Below are 17832 nucleotides of genomic sequence, written 5' to 3' on the forward strand. Positions count from 1 at the left end.
TTTTACTTTTTTTTTCCCCCTTTTCTGTGAAGAATGAGATGGGGAGTTTGACTGGGATTGCATTGAATTTGTAAATGGCATTTGGTAGAATGGTCATTTTCACAATTCACAAATATGGGATGTCTTTCTGGATCTTTCTTCAGAGATTTAAAAGTTTCATTGTAGAGGTCCTTCACTTTCTTGACTAGGTTTATTCCTAGATATTTCAATTTCTTTGAGGCTATTTGAGAATATTGTGATCTCTTCTCTGTTTCTTATTGGTGCATTAAAAAAAAAGCTATTGATTTTTTTAAGCTGACTCTGTATCCTGCCACTTTGCTGAAATTGTTGATCATTTCCCAAAGATTTCTGGTTCAATTTTTGGGATCTCTTATATATAATATCCTATCATCTGCAAGTAGAGATAGTTTGATTTTTTCTTTTCCTATCTGTATCCTTTCTATTCCCTTCTCTTGCTTTGATTGCTTCAGCTAGTACTTGAAACACATTATTGAAAAGCAGATATGGGCCGGGCGGTGGTGGCGCACGCCTTTAATCCCAGCACTCGGGAGGCAGAGCCAGGTGGATCTCTGTGAGTTCGAGGCCAGCCTGGACTACCAAGTGAGTTCCAGGAAAGGCGCAAAGCTACACAGAGAAACCCTGTCTCGAAAAACCAAAAAAAAAAAAAAGAAAAGCAGATATGGAAAGCACAGTCTCATTCTTGATTTCAGTGGGATTGTTTCAAGTTTTCCCTCTAGGATGTTGGCTATGGGTTTCTCATATGTATCTTTTATTATATTGAGGTGTGTGTTCCATCAGTCCTACTCTAAGACTTTTATCATGAAGATGTTAGGTGTTGCTAGACATGTTGAAAGGCCTTTTCAGCATCTATTGAGATGACCATGTAATTTTGCCTTTAAATCCCTTTATTTGGTTTGTTACATTTATTGATTTATAATGAACTATTCTTGTATTCCTGTACTAAGCTAACTTGGTCATGGTGGATAATCTTTTTGATGTATGTCTGTGTTTGGTTGGCAAATGTTTTATCAAGAATTTTTGAGTCTATGTTTATCAGGGATATGGACCTGTAGTTTTCTTTTCTGTTTTTTTCTTTTTTTTTTTTTTTTTTTTTGGTTTTTCGAGACAGGGTTTCTCTGTGTAGCTTTGCGCCTTTTCCTGGAACTCACTTGGTAGCCCAGGCTGGCCTCGAACTCACAGAGATCTGCCTGGCTCTGCCTCCCGAGTGCTGGGATTAAAGGCGTGCGCCACCACCGCCCGGCTCTGTTTTTTTTTTTCCCTTGCCTATTTTGGGTATTGGAATGATACTGACTTTATAGAAGGAGTTTGGGAGTGCTCTTTCTGTTTTCTATTTTTAAAAAAATTAAGAAACATTGGCTGTAGATCACTGAAAGTCTGGTAGAATTCTTCTGTGAGTGCATCTGGACACTTTTTTTTTCTTTTTTGCCAGGAGGCTTTTAATTATGGTTTAAATCTAATTTGTTTGGGGTCTGTTTATATTGTTGATCTCTTCTTGGTTTAATTTTGGTGGTTTGGATGAATCTAGAAATTTGTCTATTTCTTTTGCACCTGCAAACACACACAAAAAGAAGTTGTACTTGGACTGGGCATGTAGCTCAGCTGGTAATTTAACTCCCATTGCTGTATACTCTGGGCATGGTGGCACACACCTGTAATCCCAACACTAACATCAGAAAGTGAGGCAGGAACATCAGGAGTTCATCAGCTTTTCCTCCCCCACTACGTAGTGAGTTTGAGCCAGCCTGAGCTACACAAAAGCCCATCTGAAACAACCAAAGAAAATAACAACAAAACCCAATCTGAGGAGGAGCATCAGTCCTGTGCTCTCAAACCCCTTTGACATTGGCATGCAGTATCAAATGGGGTAGAGTTAGACTCACTGTGTTCAGCCTGCAGGTTCCAACTGTTCTTCCTCTGAAAAGTGTGAGCTATGACTTTGTCTCTTTATGGACACCTTTTGTCTCCCAGTGTAAAGGCTCTAGAGCAGGCTTGCACTAGTGTATGTGTACTTGTGTATGTATGTTCATGTCTTAGTGTTTCTTCCTCTCTGTAGGGGTTTCAGCTCCCTGATAGCCAGCTGCAGGATCCTCAGTCTAAGCAGACGGGAAATTCCAATAGATGTGTGTGCATGTTCACAATGTAATAGGGAAACTGAGTTCCACTATACAATACTACATTCTGCAAATACACTTCAGATGAAGCCACCTGTTTTGCCTTAGCTATGGTCTGTTTTCTTTAAGAGATAAGAGGAAGAACAAGTAAGGTAAGACACACCCTGTAATACATTTATGGATGGAGCACAGACAATGAAGCACCTGAAATTCTGCCAGGTTAAAGTCTAGGCAAACTTATGCAGAAATGCACAGTAGCCAAAGTGGACTGAGTCGGTGGGCTGGTGGGTAGGATAATGGGGTTGAGGACTGTTAAACAGGACGGGAAATCACCTCCTTAGCCTCTGCTTGATACTCCAAAAGGAATTTAAGTTTTCTTACAAGCAATCTAAATCTAAATGCATAGAGACAGGGAATTGATTTAAACTGTTATTTCTTGTGCATATGATAAAGCATTCCTTAACCATTGAGAAGGATTAAATAGTAAGTTTGTTGATGAGGAAAAAGATGTATATGCTCTATTGTTGGAAATGTGTTTTGTCTGGTCTTTTGTGCATGAAAACCATGCATATGAAGTGCTGAAAGTGATTATGTACCTATTATATTATAGCATATATTCTGTATATGTATTAGAATTATGTACCTATTATATTATAGTATACATTCTGTATATATATTAGAATTTTGTGATATGTGATTTCTATTTTTTTCAATGAAAAAATATGCCCTCCTTGTGCCATCTAAAAATAAATAAAATCATTTAATAAAAACATATAACCCTTGTGGCTACATTCCTGCTGAGCTGCACCTGGCCTGGCTCCAGAGAGTAGCACCTAGCCCCAATCCATCTTTTGCTGGGAAGACACCTTTTGTTTCCCTTATTTCCCTCTATGTGAATCTTGTCCCCAAGGATACAAAGGCCTATGCAAAACTTGGTTCAGGAAACCTGGAAAACCATGGTACCTGACAAATCGAGGAGTTTGCCCTTGGCATTGTATTGTTGGGAGCTCCTTTCAGGGTGTTTTGAGCATATGGAAATTAACTGGCTAAACTGTAATGGAGAGAAATAAAAATGCCCTAGGTGAAGGGAAGGGGCTTCAGTCCTTCGAGGCTGGACCCTCCTGCAGTCATGAAAGGCTAGATTCATTCATAAGATGCCTCTGAGTCTTCATTCCACAGAGCTGCATGAACCCACACACCTGTGCTGCGACGCACAGCAATAAACCTGTAAGGGTGTTTCTCTGGTATTTAATTGGAAAGTGGAATTACACAATGTGTGTTCTTGACTGTGGGCCTGGATTCTTCCCCTCCCCTCCTGATGGCTTTCCATCTCAAAGCTCCTTTTCGTGGATCACCCCCATAGAGCCCCTCAGTGAAGGGTGGGAGCTGTGATAAGTACTGTCTCCTTTATTAGGAGAGAGGACAGGAGGTCTTAGGTAGGCTGAGACTGGCTTTGAAATCTCCAGTCCAGCCATCTGTAGGAGGTAGGGCCTGGTCTGCCTTCCTTTTCTCAGTCTGTTTCCAGCTGCCAGCTGCTTCTCACATGAATAGGTTTTCTTCTGGTTTCAGTCCCATGACTTTGCTTTCCCAGTGCTATTGTGCTGGGCATCTGGCTAACAGGACTGGTTTTTAGGATTATAGGGCCTTTAGATCACATAGGGGTTAAGAACCCCAGGAAAGATTAAAAAAAAAAAAGAATGTCATCAGAAAAATCAGAGAGCAGGGCTAGGGTGAAAGAGATGGGCCTCCCTGAATATATGTGGTCTGAGCTGGAGATCAAGCAAGGCGGGCTGCCAAATTTCTGCAGCCAAACCTTCGATGCCTGGGGTGTTCTTCTGAGAGCCAACAGACTTCGGCCTCTGCCTTTGAAAGGTCTGAAATGTTTGAAAGGTCTATCAGTTACTTGACATAGGCAGCTCAAGGAAGGGTTTACTTTGGCTTCTAGTTTGTGTGTCCAGATCACGTGAGAAAACTGTGACAACAAGAATAAATTCTGTGATGTCAGGAGAGGTAGCTGTCACAAGTCTGTAGTCAGGAAACGGGTTCTCAGGTCACTTTCAATCCCTTTCTCCCTTTCATTCAACTGTGACCCCACCCCAAGGGGTGGTGTCGCCTATATTCAGGGTATGTTTCCCTCCTCATTTAGACCTCTATAGAAACATTCACAAATACAGAGGGCGTGATCTTCCATCCAGTCAAGTTGATAGTAAAGATTTAACCTTTGAGGTGAGTCAGTCATGTACTCGGCCCTGACGTGCACTCCAAGGGGTTTTGGACTGCCAGAAGCTCCCGAAACAGCTGTGTTTAGTAACTGGACTGCTTGCTCTTAGTAAGTTCAGTGTCTTACCCAGAAGAGTTAAAGAGGAGCTCTGAAAACCCCCAGACACCACAGAACCCTGGACTGCATTTTCTTCTGAAGATAAGTAATGCAGACAACATGCAGATAACTGATAAAAAACTGTTTATTAAAGGATTATATTGGGGGGAAAACTCACTAATACAGGATATGGCAGATTCAGTTGCAGAGTCTCAGTCCTGGAAGACTGAGAACCGGTTCTACACTGCTTCATGCCACCAGATTTGATCTCCACCATCCAAGAGCACGGGAGAGAAGGGACCCTTGTACGTGCTCCCCAGGTCTTAAGCTAGCCAAGAGGCCACACCCTCGGGGCTGGTACCCCAAGGCCATAGATGGAACGAATACCACTACAATTTCCCCTTTTTGTCTAAATAAGAAAGTTCTAAACCTAATATAAAACTACATACAATAAGAATGATTATCAAGGGGGCTGGAGAGATGGCTCAGCGGTTAAGAGCACTGACTGCTCTTCCAGAGGTCCTGAGTTCAATTCCCAGCACCCACATGGTGGCTCACAACCATCTGTAATGAGATCCGGCACCCTCTTCTGTATACATAATAAATAAATAAATCTTAAAAAAAAAGAATGATTATCAAATATTGTCTAAGAGAAGGAAAAGCTAATAACATAAACAAAAATGGAAATACAACCAACAATAACAACATCAAGCAAGAAACACATGTTAAGTGTCCAGACTATAGTTAAATGGCAAATTACAGAGATTACTCCAATAGCTGTCATATCCTAAATCTAGTATCTGATATGTTCTTAGCTAAGATATGAGAAGATTGTAGCTATAACTATCTAGTCTTCAAGCCCATCATAAGACCTGAGAAGGAAAATATTACCTGAGTAAACAGGAAGTGCAAATGAGCAACTTCTGAAAAATGGCAAGAAATGACAGAGACACTTGTCAATCTGGACAGTCACCTAATGTTTCTCAGTACCATTGGGGCATCCATTTTTTGGCTATAGACCTAGAATATCTGACAGACCTCATCTTCAGAAGCAGGAATTTTGAGAGACTGTCTTACCCTGTCTTGGCAAGGTTCAGCAGTTGCTTTTCCTTGTGTCCTGCTTGTCCAGATTGGAAAATGTGCTTATTGTCAGCAGTTGAGGCAAGGGCAGTTCTTTGCCCAACAGGCCATTTTTTTTTTTTTGCCAAGAGGAAGATAAACTCCATATGGAGTGTCTTCAATGTCCAACATCCTCTCAGGAGTAGATTGGTGCTGCCAGGAGCAATTGTGTCTCACGTCAACAGAATTCTAAGTCATTAGAACATTTAAATGCCGAATTCTCTAGGTCTATGAAGTATTTTCTATCCATCTGACATATATTTCTGTATTATTCCCAATTAAAATGACTATAAATATGACAAGCATGGGTGACTATTAACCTGTAAATCTTATCAACCTAAATAACTTAGACTAAGGCTTAACATTATAAGAGTAAACAATCTGTAAACAGATGTACAGTATAAATACAATGACCTTGAAATTGTGACAATATACAAAATATCTTAATCAGATATTAGTCCACTCTTATTAGTAGACTCTGTTGTGTGTGACTTTTCCTCAAAGGGTAAGAGTGCCGCTAAAAACCTTCATTGGTGCCGTGCACAACGGGCACTCTCGGCACTTTGTACCTGGGAACCTGTACCGGGGGAGTCTGCTCCGTCCACAACAGCCCACTGTCCATTTGCCTGGCCGTGGGATCCTACACACAACACTGGCTACTTTGATAGGTGAGTCTCCCACTTTTCAGCCATCGAAAACTGTCTCCTGGATCTGTGGGGATGATCATCAATTGTCTGGCGCCCCACTGGTGTTCCTGAGATGGGGTTATCCCCGACCATGGTCTTCACTGGCTACGGTAGGTCCCGATCGCAGGCTAAAATTTCTAGCCATCTCCCACGTCTGCAGTTTGAGATATAATTCTCACAATTGGATCCCCGTCTTTGGGTGTGTCTTCAGGCTGTGTAAGGCCGACACATTTTTTTTTTTCTGGCTTGATGAAGCAGTAAGTGCTGTCAGACTCCAGGGGAGTCCTTGCCTTCACATGCCTTAGCCCCCCACCTTATGTCTGATGAGATGCTTGGTGGCCTGTGCCTGGTTACAGATCCATCTATGGCCTTAGGGACACTAAGTATTCTCCTTCTCATTCCTGCACTGAAACCTTGGAGGAACTGTTACCTCACCCTTCACACATACAGGAGGGCACATTGCCTCAGGCTACTTATACCTGGTACACAGATGGCAGCTCCTTTTTAGTAATGCCATAGTGTCAGATACTGAGATAATAGAGGCACAGGCATTATCCACATACACCACTAACCAACAGGCTGAGCTGCTAGCTCTCACCCGTGTCTTCCAATTGGCACAGGGACAATCTCTAAATGTTTACACAGACTCCAAATATGCTTTTCATATCCTCCTGTCCCATGCTGCTATTTGGAGGGAGCGTGGCCTCCTCACAGCAAAAGGGGGATCCATATCTAATTCAGGCCAAATAATGGTCATGCTAAAGGCTTCCCACCTCCCCAAGGCTATAGGAATTGTCCACTGCCGGTCTCATCAGACCGATAGCTCCATCATCTCTAAGGGAAATAACTGGGCTGACCAGGCAGTCAGGATGCTCCAGGACCAAATCTCACCCCACCCACTGCAGGGAATCCATACAGTACAGCTCACACCCTCTCAGGGAACCCCTGACACTAGACAAATTCTGTCCTATCTACACCAGCTCTTTCACCCTAATAGTCTTGCTCTGTCTCAATTCGTAAAGGCCCACCTGCAGCCCACCTCTGAGGACTTACAGTTCTTAAGAACTATTGCTGCCTCTTGTGAGATTTGCCAAAAAGCAGACTCCAATACCAAGTACAGAAGTCAGCCTTTTCCCACCCACCAGGCTAGACGTTCCCTTCCAGGGACTGACTGGTAGCTCAGTTTTACCCATATGCCCACTATCAAGAAAATTAAATATCTCCTCGTGATGGTGGACTCATTTTCAAATTGGGTGGAGGCATACTCTGTTTCTAATAAGCGGGCTCAGACAGTTGCAGATCTCCTTCTCCGAGAAATTATTCCTCGGTTTGGGATTCCTGCCTCCCTTCAGTCTGACAATGGCCCGGAGTTCACCTCTCAGATTTCTCAGACACTAGCTAAGGCTCTTAACATTCCTTGGCATTTTCATATCCCATACCATTCTCAGTCCTCAGGAAAGGTGGAGTGCACCAACCAGTCTTTAAAATCTGTTCTCACTTAAGATGTCACAGGAACTTCACCTCAACTGGGTAAGATTATTATCTTTAGCTCTTTTCAGGCTCAGGACTCTTCCTAAAAAGCCTCTTTCAATCTCTCCATTTGAACTAATGTATGGAAGGCCAGTTCTAACACCAGGTCTTCTATCCAACCCTCCAACTGTTCCAGATAGCCTGTTAACTCCCCTGCTATGTCACCTAAGTTCTATCCTATGGAGCTACACAGACTACTCCTTACCTCAGCCATGTGACAGTCCTTGCCCACCCCCAATCCACATTGGGGATCAGGTTCTTCTTTCCCCTCCAGGCCAGTGCCCTTTACCCCTCCCCCCTAAATGTCAGGGACCCTTCAAGGTAATTCTTATGACTCCTACAGCTGCTAAACTCAAGGGTTTTCCTCACTGGGTCCACCTGTCTCATCTAAAACCTTTTATCTCACCTCCACAGAAAAATCTCTCTTCATACACAGTGACACAGAGGACACCAGGATCCACTGCCTTGTCATCAATTCCAGAGGAATGAGGTATCACTCCATAAGCTCTTCCTTTCCTAATTAACCACTCAGCTAATTGTTATAGGGCCACCAGAGAGCCGGAGGCAAAAGGACCATCAGACATATCCAGGCGGTAAGGAAAAAAAAACAGTAAAATAATCCAAAGGTATTTATACCCCCAGACCCAAAAGTGCCTGGGCTCTGCAAAAACAGACTTTAATATAACAGTCTATCACTGTTGAACGCTCTCAGCAATTGATCACCTGTGTCTCCTGAATGCTAAACTAATAAAGGAAACAGGTGCCTTAAATAATCTACCTCTAATAAAGCTTATCTCAGGTAAAAATTAAACAGAGTACCAAACACTACAATTGTCACTAATTTTCTCATGGCTGCTTCTTAATATGTTCAAAATTTTTCCCAAGCTCCAGAAACCAGCTTAAATCCATCTGGACAGGTCAGATCTACTTCAGATAAGTGCCAAACTCAAAATTCCCTGGTCTGGGAACACTCCAAAGAAAATAAAAATAATAATGATTATTTTTCCTAAGCTTTTTCTGTCTCACCAGTATCCTGTCAGCCAAAGAGTTCCAAGCCAGAAAGGATGGGCAACTCCAGGGCAGCAGACAACAGCCTACCATCCCAGGACACCTGTCTACCTCAGAAGCCCCCTTCCCTAACCCTCCAAGACCAACCGACACCCATCAAGTCAGCTGGAAGCAGTTTTTGGGAGAAACAATGACCCATACCCACTCATCTGTGCTGGGGATGTCTTTTTGTTTGCTGTGAATGTGCTGCTCTGAATGACTGGTAAATAAAATGCTGACTGGCCAGTAGCCAGGCAGGAAGTATAGTGTAGGTGGAATAAGCAGAGAGGAGAATTCTGGGAAGTGGAAGGCTGAGTCAGGAGATGTTGCCAGCCGCCGCCGCCATGAGAAGTAAGATGTAAAGTGCCGGTAAGCCACAAGCCACGTGGCAACTTATAGATTAATAGAAATGGGTTAATTTAAGATATAAGAACTGGATAGCCCCAGCACTCAGGAGGCAGAGCCAGGCGGATCTCTGTGAGTTCGAGGCCAGCCTGGGCTACCAAGTGAGTTCCAGGAAAAGGCGCAAAGCTACACAGAGAAACCCTGTCTCAGAAAAAAAAAAACAAACAAAAAAACTGGATAGCAAGGAGACTGCCACGGCCAAACAGTTTACAAGCAATATAAGTCTCTTTGTTTACTTGAGTCTGAACAGCTGCGGTCCCACATGGGACTGGAGGAAACTCCAGCTACACATCTGCCATCTTTTATAAAAACAAAGAGTCTGGGATGATAAGAATTTCAGCTACAACCCCATGGTCGCACATGTCCTGGTGGGACACTTAGTCATTTCTGGGTCATATGTCCTACGTAACCCATGAGCAGTCACGTAATTGCATGCTGCGTGACCTTGTGATCTATGTGCATGTGTGGAGTAGCCACATGGGCCTGAGTGTGTATGTGCAGGGTGGCCCTTAAAAAGGCAGGCCCCATGTCTCCCGAACCCCCTTCTCCCACGTGTGTCCCTTCAGCAGGCCTGATCACATCTGTCCCTTTCTCCTTGTCTTAATAAAACTCTTGTTAGTGGATTCTTTTGTGTTTTGTGACTTTTCCTCGCAGGGTAAGAGTGCCGCTAAAAACCATCAGAACATATATGCAGTATGACAAATATAATTTTACATTTGTATCAATATATAAAATACTTTAAACAGGAGTAGGAACATATGTACCGTATGGCAAATATAGTTTTGTATTTGTATCAATATACAAATTATATTAAACAGGAACAGAAAGATAATTTTACACTTGTGTTAATATACAAGAACCCATACCAATGCAAATTGTCTAAAGTGGATAGTTACTGATTTAGTTTACAAGTAGAGCCGGGCGGTGGTGGCACATGCCTTTAATCCCAGCACTTGGGAGGCAGAGCCAGGCGGATCTCTGTGAGTTCGAGGCCAGCCTGGGCTACCAAGTGAGTTCCAGGAAAGGCACAAAGCTACACAGAGAAACCCTGTCTTGAAAAACAAAACAAAACAAAAAAAATCTACCTTATTATCCTATCCTATCTATTTCCCCCCTTTTTTTTTTCCAAAAGAGAATTCTGAGCCTATATTTTATTGTTCCATCCCCAGCCCTAATATAATTTATAATCAACCCCTAACAGAAGGGACCCACATACATGCTCCACAGGTCTTAAGCTAGCCAAGAGGCCACGCCCTAGGTCATAAATGAAACAAATACCCATTACAGATAAGGACTTCCTGATAGATTCACAATACGCCCCAACAGTTGGGCATGGTTGCGCAAGCCCAGCGGACCTAGACACTTCCGCCTAGCCAGTTCCGGGTCAAAAATAGCCAGTTCCAGGTCAAAATGTCTCGCGTGACCAGGACCCCGTGGCTTTGCGTGGTTTCGTAAAGCACTCAGCGCAATCATGTGATCTACGCACATGTGTGGAGTAGCCACATGAACCTGTGTACGCATGCGCGACCCAGCCTTTATAAGCCTGCGCCATATTTCCGGCTTCTCTCTTTTATGCATGTGTCTTTCCAACAGGCCTGAGAACATCTGTCTCTCTCTCTTATCTTAATAAAACTCTTGTTAGTGGATTCTGTCATGTTTCGTGACTTTTCCTCGCAGGGTAAGAGTGCCGCCAAATAACTAACACTTCCATGGGCTAGCGGTGAGGATGGGAAGTACTGAGCTCTGATTCAAAACTCTGCCCTTCAACTGCCTGTGGCTTTGGGCTAGTTATGTAATTTCTCTGAGCCCCAGTTTTATCATATGTGAAAGGACAGTTCTTTTTTTTTTTTTGGTTTTTCGAGACAAGGTTTCTCTGTGTAGTCCTGGCTGTCCTGGAACTCACTCTGTAGACCAGGTTGGTCTTTAACTCACTGAGATCCACCCGCCTCAAAGATGTGTGCCACCACTGACTGGCCGTGAAAGGACATGTTTACAGTACGTGGTTTGGCTGCTATGAGGTAATGTATCATAAACAATTGAGATGGCAGTGCTGGGATCATACTAAATGAGATGAACTTGAAAAGCTTGTTAGAGCAGAGGCAGTACCCCTCTTTTCATATGAAAGGTCAAGACTGTGCACAGCAGATTACAGAGGCTCTTTGGATGCTGGGCACTAAGCCAATGATGGCTAGATTATGAGGAATTTCCTTCCCGAGAGAGGCTATGTGAAGAGAGGAGGGGTGCATTTATCAAATCTGAACAATTCAATAATGGAATATGACTGCATTCTACCTTAATAGCAATTATATTTTAAAATATTAGTAAATAGTCATTATTAATATAAATATTAGTTATGGGGTTTTTATAAGCTAGATTCTTTTTTAAAATTTATTTTACTTTTTTTTGTGTGTATGAGTTCTTTGTCTTCATGTAAGTATGTGTACCACATATGTGCCTAGTGCCTGCAGAGGTCAGAATAGAGCATAAGGTCTGCTAGAATTGGAGTTACAGATGGTTGTTACCACCATGTTGGGGCTGGGAACTGAACCTAGGTCTTCTGCAAGAGCAACAAATGCTCTTAACTGATGAGCCAACTCTCCAGCCCCCGTAAGCTATATTATTTCTCTCCAGCATGTCTTTGCATGAAAAATGGGGACATGATGCTCCTAGATTTGTTTGAGGAGATGGTTTATTGTAGATATAAGGAACAGCACTGGCAGAGGCATCTGGAAGGGTCCAGAAGGAACCAGTTAAACAGACTGAACTGAGCCATGAGAGGAGAGAAAGTAAGAGAAAAGGAGAGGAAGAGAAGAGGGAGAAAAGAGGAAAAGACTGCACAGGAACCAAGAGACCAAGAGCACCGAGGGGATGTGTAGCCAAGATGGCTGAGTTATACAATGAAGAGAACCAGGGGGAAGGAAAGTGAGGCTCAGGGCTGGAGGTTGAGGGTAGGTGCAGGGTGTGCTAGCCAGGATGACTGCAGCAGACTGCTAGTCAGTATTGGCTTTGATATGTTAAAGAGGCAGCTTAATTAGCCACTTGTCCTGAGTTTCTTTGAAACCTAACAATTCTATCTCCCATATCTTATTAACCTTTTTTGTTTGTTTGAAACAGTGGCTTACTGGGTAGCCCTGGCTGGCCTGGAATTTACAGAGATCTGCCTACCTCCACCTCCTGAGTGCTGGGATTAAAGGCATGCACCACTATGTGCATCTCTTATTAACTTTTGAGACAAAAATCCCAGCAAGCACAGAGGAAAGTGAAGGCCAACAAGTGTCACAGTTGAATTCAAGATGTTCAGATGGGTGATACTTGGGGATCCTGGACATTGCTTCCTGATAGTCAGAGCTTCAAGTGCCAGCTGTCTGGGTTCTGCTTTGTGTGGACTCTGCAGTTATCAGGCTATTGTTTCATGGGGAAATAGAGTGAGTGATGAGGAAATACCCCAGTGCTTTGCTGGCAAATTAGGAATTCTATATTGTTCTGTTAGGTACTGTGGTCTGAATGTCTGTATCCCCTCGAATTCATAGAATGGAACTTGACACCAAATGTTATTAAAATGTATTGCCATTACAATGTAAAATACACCAAATGAATTAAAGGGTATGGCCTTTTCAAATCATGAGACCACCCCCATTTACCTAAGAAGGTATCTGCTCACTCTTGTCATGTGTAAATTAGGCAAGGAGACACTGTCTGTGAGGCAGAGAGCAGCCCTCCCCTAGTCCTGATTCTGCAGATGCCTTCCCAACCCATAGAGTTCTGAGCAATACATTTCTGTTGTTTATAAATCAACCCCCCTAGGCGTTTGTTATAGTAACCTAAATAAAAGCACCAGGGCTGCCTTAAGAACATACCACACACTGGGTGACTTCAACAATAGAAATCAAATTTCTCAGTTGTGGGGATAGAAGCTGCAGATCCAGAAGTCAGCAGGGCTGGTTCTTCCTGAAGTCTGTGAGGGAGGTCTGCTCCAGGCCCTCCTCTCTGGATGCCTGCCTATGTCTAATCTCCTCTTCTAAGGATGCCAGTCACATAGGTTTTGTGACTTTGCTTTTTTAGTTACCACTTTATTTTGAGACAGGATTTCATGCAATCCAGGCTGGCCTTGAACACACTATGTAGCTGCAGTTGCTCTTGAACTCCTGATCATCTTGCTTTCCCTTCCCAAATGCTGGGATTACAGGCATGTGCCACCATGCCTGGCTAGTTACCTTTTCAAACTTTGTGCTGTGGCACATATATCTTAGCTACTCAGAAAGTTGAGGCAGGAGGATTGGTTGGGCCCAGGGATTGGAGGCCAGTCTGAGCAATATGAATAAATGTCTAAAATCCAACCCAACCAAACCTACCTTTAGAGTTATGGTTACAATCTGAGATACTGGCATTAGGACTGTAGTGTAGACGGAAAAAAAACCAACAACCCAGAGCCAGATATTGGGGTTGAAACCTGAGAGATCAGAGGAATGGAGAAGCTACAAGCTAACCTCACCTCACTGACACTTCAGTCTCCAAAGAGACCTACTTCCTGTATACCCACGCCTATATGCCTTTCTGTTCTGCTCATTCATTTGCTCTCTCAGCCCAGCTACATCACTTCCTCTTCCTGCCTAGCTCTGTCACTTCCTGTCTGTCTGCACAGACCTCCAGACCTCTATGGTTGGTGCTGGGATTAAAGGTGTGCACCACCACAACTGGCTCTGTTCCCACTGTGGCTTTGAACTCACAGAGATCCAGACAGATCCCTGCCTCCCGAGTGATAGGATTAAAGGTGTGTGCTAACATTGCCTGACTTCTATGTTTACTATAGTGGCTGGCTCTTTCCTCTGATCCTCAGATAAATTTTACTGGGGGACTAGCTTAGAACTGTTTTGAGAAACACAGCTCACCTTGTAAATTCATCTTTCTCAGCCTGGTGTAGTGAGGGTGTAGTCAGGCTCTTCCTCTGCATGCTGTATTAGCTAAGATAGAACACCATGACCAAGGCAACTTATAGGAGGAAGGGCTTATTTGGGTTTATAGTTCAAGAGGGGTAAGAGTCTATTATCATTATGGTAGGTATTGGAACTGAGGTAGCAAGCTGAGAGCTCACATCTTTTGTTTTATTATTTGAGACAGAGTTTCTCTGTAGAGCCTTAGCTGTTCTGGAACTCTATAGACCAGCTGGCCTCAAACTCAGAAATCTATCTGCCTCTGCCTCCTGAGTTTAGGGTTAAAAGTGTGTGCCACCATTGCCTAGCAAGAGCTCATATCTTAAAATTACAAGCAGAAAGCAGAGAAAGTAAACTTGAAATGGTACAAGGCTTTTAAAATTCAGTACTTGATCCCACTGACATATTTCCTTGCAAGTCCATGCTTCCTAAGACACCCCAAACACTGTCACCAATTGGAGACTAAGTATTAAAATGCCTAAGACTGTGGGGAACATTTCTCATTTAAATCATCACACATGTATAGGGTATAAGTTCCACTAGGATTTTTCCTAGTGTTTCCTTTTCCTTTTACCATGTAAATAATTCAAACATACATAGACCTGTGTAGCAACTTCTACTTTAATTCAAAACTGGTTGATATTTGTCAAGTGTCATTTATGTGTATGTATATGTGTGTGTATGTGCATGCATATGTATATGTAGTAAACATAATTTTGGAATCCTTTCAGGATATAGATACAAAAATAAATGAGTAAATAAAAACATTCTTTTACATAAACTATTTTATCACATTGAACAATAAATACTTCTTTATTTTAGCTAATCAATCCACATTTCTTTTATTTTTCCTTTTTTTTGTCTGTAGTGATATGATTTTATTTCCCACTGGATGGGGCATAAGGCAATCCTTTAACTTTACTGAGAACATTTTAAATAATGTACATTAAAAAAAGTATCTTATAAATTGTTCTGCAGTCTAACTATGCAACAACATGTTAATTAACATTTAGAAAGTAAAAGCCAGCTGGGTGATGGTGACACATGCCTTTAATCCCAGCACTCAGGAGGCAGAGTCAGATGGAGCTCTGTGAGTTCAAGGCCAGCCTGGTCTACAAAACAAGCTCAAGCTCCAGGACAGCCAACGCTATACAGAGAAACCCTGTCTGAAAAAACAAAACAAAAAAAAAAAGAAAAAAAAAAAAACAAGTGTAAAAAGACATGTTCCATTCAGTGGCCAGTATTCCTTAGACTGCTCTCCTCTATCCCCCAATGCCTCAACCTACATCCTGGTCCCCTTCTACACACTGGACTAATGCCCCGAATTTTCCCCAGTTTCTTCTCATACTCAGTCTCACCAGGCTCCTACCCTACTTTGCCCTCTCTGAGAGATACCTGGAGATGATGGAATTGTCCAAGTGATGAGTCCTTCTCTCTTCAGGATCTTTCACAAATAGAAAAGCAATGGGGTTCCTTCTGTGCTAATCCTGTTTATATCAAGGAGTTCTATTATCTGTCCCAGGCCTACGATCTGACCTGGCATGACTTTTATGTGATCCAGGCCTTTACTCTCACTCCTGAGGAGCGAACTTGAGTTTAGGCAGCAGCTAGGCAGTATGAAGAACAAACCCACCTAGTGGACAATTTGGTCCCTGTGGGTGACACGGTGGTGCCAGCTACAGAGCCCTACTGGAATTACCAACCAGGTCTAAATGGCTGCCAGAGGAGACCTCATGGTTCATTGCCTCCTCCAAGTCACCTAGGAGGCCATGCCCTCTCTGCTGACAGCCTGGACACTGGAGATCTGAATGCCCCCATGCAGGCTCATTCTCTATGCCACACCACAGAGCTCCAGCCTCATCAACATTGGCAACTAAGACTCTTCCAGCCTTTGAACTTCTAAACCTGGTAGAGGACTGACAAGGCCTAGATTTGTTGACTCCTATTGCCCTCTTTGAGCCTAGGGTGATGCTGCAGGTAAGTCCATTGACTTTCTCTTGGACATGGGAGTTACCTATTCTGTTTTGATATCTGACTCAGGTCCTACAGTTTCCTTGCCAATTTCTGTCACAGGGGTAGGTGGGATCCCTTCCTTCCCATTTAAGACCCTGTCACTTCCCATTCTTGCAGGGTGATTCTCACATTCTTTTTCTAGTCATACGTGCTTGCCCCACACTTTGCTTGGAGGTAATTGTAGCTAGAGTTTTCCTGCCTGGCCCACAGTCAGGACAAATCTCTCTCACCTGCCAGTCCCACAGTCGCTCAGACCCGACCAAGTAAACACAGAGACTTATATTGGTTACAAACTATATGGCCGTGGCAGGCTTCTTGCTAACTGTTCCTATAGCTTAAATTAATGCATTTCTATAAATCTATACCTTGCCACATGGCTCGTGGCTTCTGGCATCTTCACATGCTGTTTCTCATCATGGCGGCTGGCAGTGTCTCTCTCACTCAGCCTTCCACTTCCCAGCTTTATTCTCCTCCTTGACCCGCCTATACTTCCTGCCTAGTCACTGACCAATCAGTGATTTATTTATTGACCAATCAGCAACACACTTGACATACAGACCATCCCACAGCACTTCCCTTTTTTTTTTTTTCAAAAAGGAAGGTTTTAACCTTAACAAAGTAAAATTACATATAATTTGGGAATTTGGGCGTAGCTTCTCTTACTACTTCCTGCTGGAGGGGGGCACTGTATCTTATGGGGACATAAAGAAAATTTTAGGATTATGGAATAGTCCATGAGGGTGTATCGTCTGAGCCAGTTGCCTTCAAACCATTCTGGATGTTGGATCATCTGGGCCATGGTGTCATCGGACACCTTTCAGGGGGTCTTGGCTGGTCAAACCTGATGTATTTTAATCTGGAACAAATCCATAGCCTCTGGCTTTCTGTGGGAACAAAAGCAGAGTCTCCTTTCCAAAGCAACATATCCTTATATCCAAATTTTGAAGTCAAGGTACCTTTAAAATATACATTTTGGCATAACTCAACAACTTTTACAATCAAATGTTTTTCTGCAGTTAAAAATCCCAAAGACAACACAATCCAGATTCTCTGTGTAATATTCATCTTCATGTGGCTTATTTTTATATTAATTTTACTGTCTCTTTAAAGACTTTATTTTTTAAAACTATGTATTTGTTTCTATAACTGTATATACCACCTTTTTTGTCTCTTTCAAGCCTACGTACATTTTTACACACATTGTAAACTATTACATCTGAATCTGTCTTATTGTGAATCTATTGCTTTAAACTGCAGCAGCTATGGCTGCTAGCTCTGCCCACCTAAGCTTCCCAACATGGTGGTGGTTTACTGCCAGCTCTGGGAGCTATCGTGGGTCTATGCTTTTATCCAAGTAGTGTGCAGTCCAGAAACCTCTTTTTTTGTTTTGTACTAGCAAAGTCTAAATCCGCTATGCAGCTTAATGTGCCACTTGCAGAGGCCTCATTCCCGCCACAGTAGCTCAAATCGGCAGCTGCCGCTCATTTGAGAGAGACAATTAGGAAGCTGTTTTTAGCTCCATTTTAGAATCTTTTTTCTCAGTTTTTAGATGGAAACTCTTGCCACCACGTTGGACGCCATTTGTAGCTAGAGTTTTCCTGCCTGGCCCACAGTCAGGACAAATCTCTGTCACCCACCAGTCCCACAGCCAC

The 17832-nt window shown here is 42.9% G+C and overlaps 1 protein-coding gene across 6 annotated transcripts in view; it reads right to left on the reverse strand.

Annotated features, from left to right (window-relative positions):
* Positions 1-17832, reverse strand: part of Lhfpl3 (LHFPL tetraspan subfamily member 3) — a 634521-nt gene continuing 616689 nt past the window's right edge. For all 6 annotated transcript variants that reach the window (XR_008214591.1, XR_008214587.1, XR_008214590.1 and 3 more), the window contains one exon: positions 1-17832. This exon is cut by the window's right edge. The gene's annotated coding sequence lies outside the window, so the exon portion shown is untranslated.

Source organism: Peromyscus californicus, unplaced genomic scaffold (genome assembly GCF_007827085.1).
Source record: "Peromyscus californicus insignis strain IS unplaced genomic scaffold, ASM782708v3 Scaffold_6__1_contigs__length_162567912, whole genome shotgun sequence".
Lineage (NCBI taxonomy): Eukaryota > Metazoa > Chordata > Mammalia > Rodentia > Cricetidae > Peromyscus > Peromyscus californicus.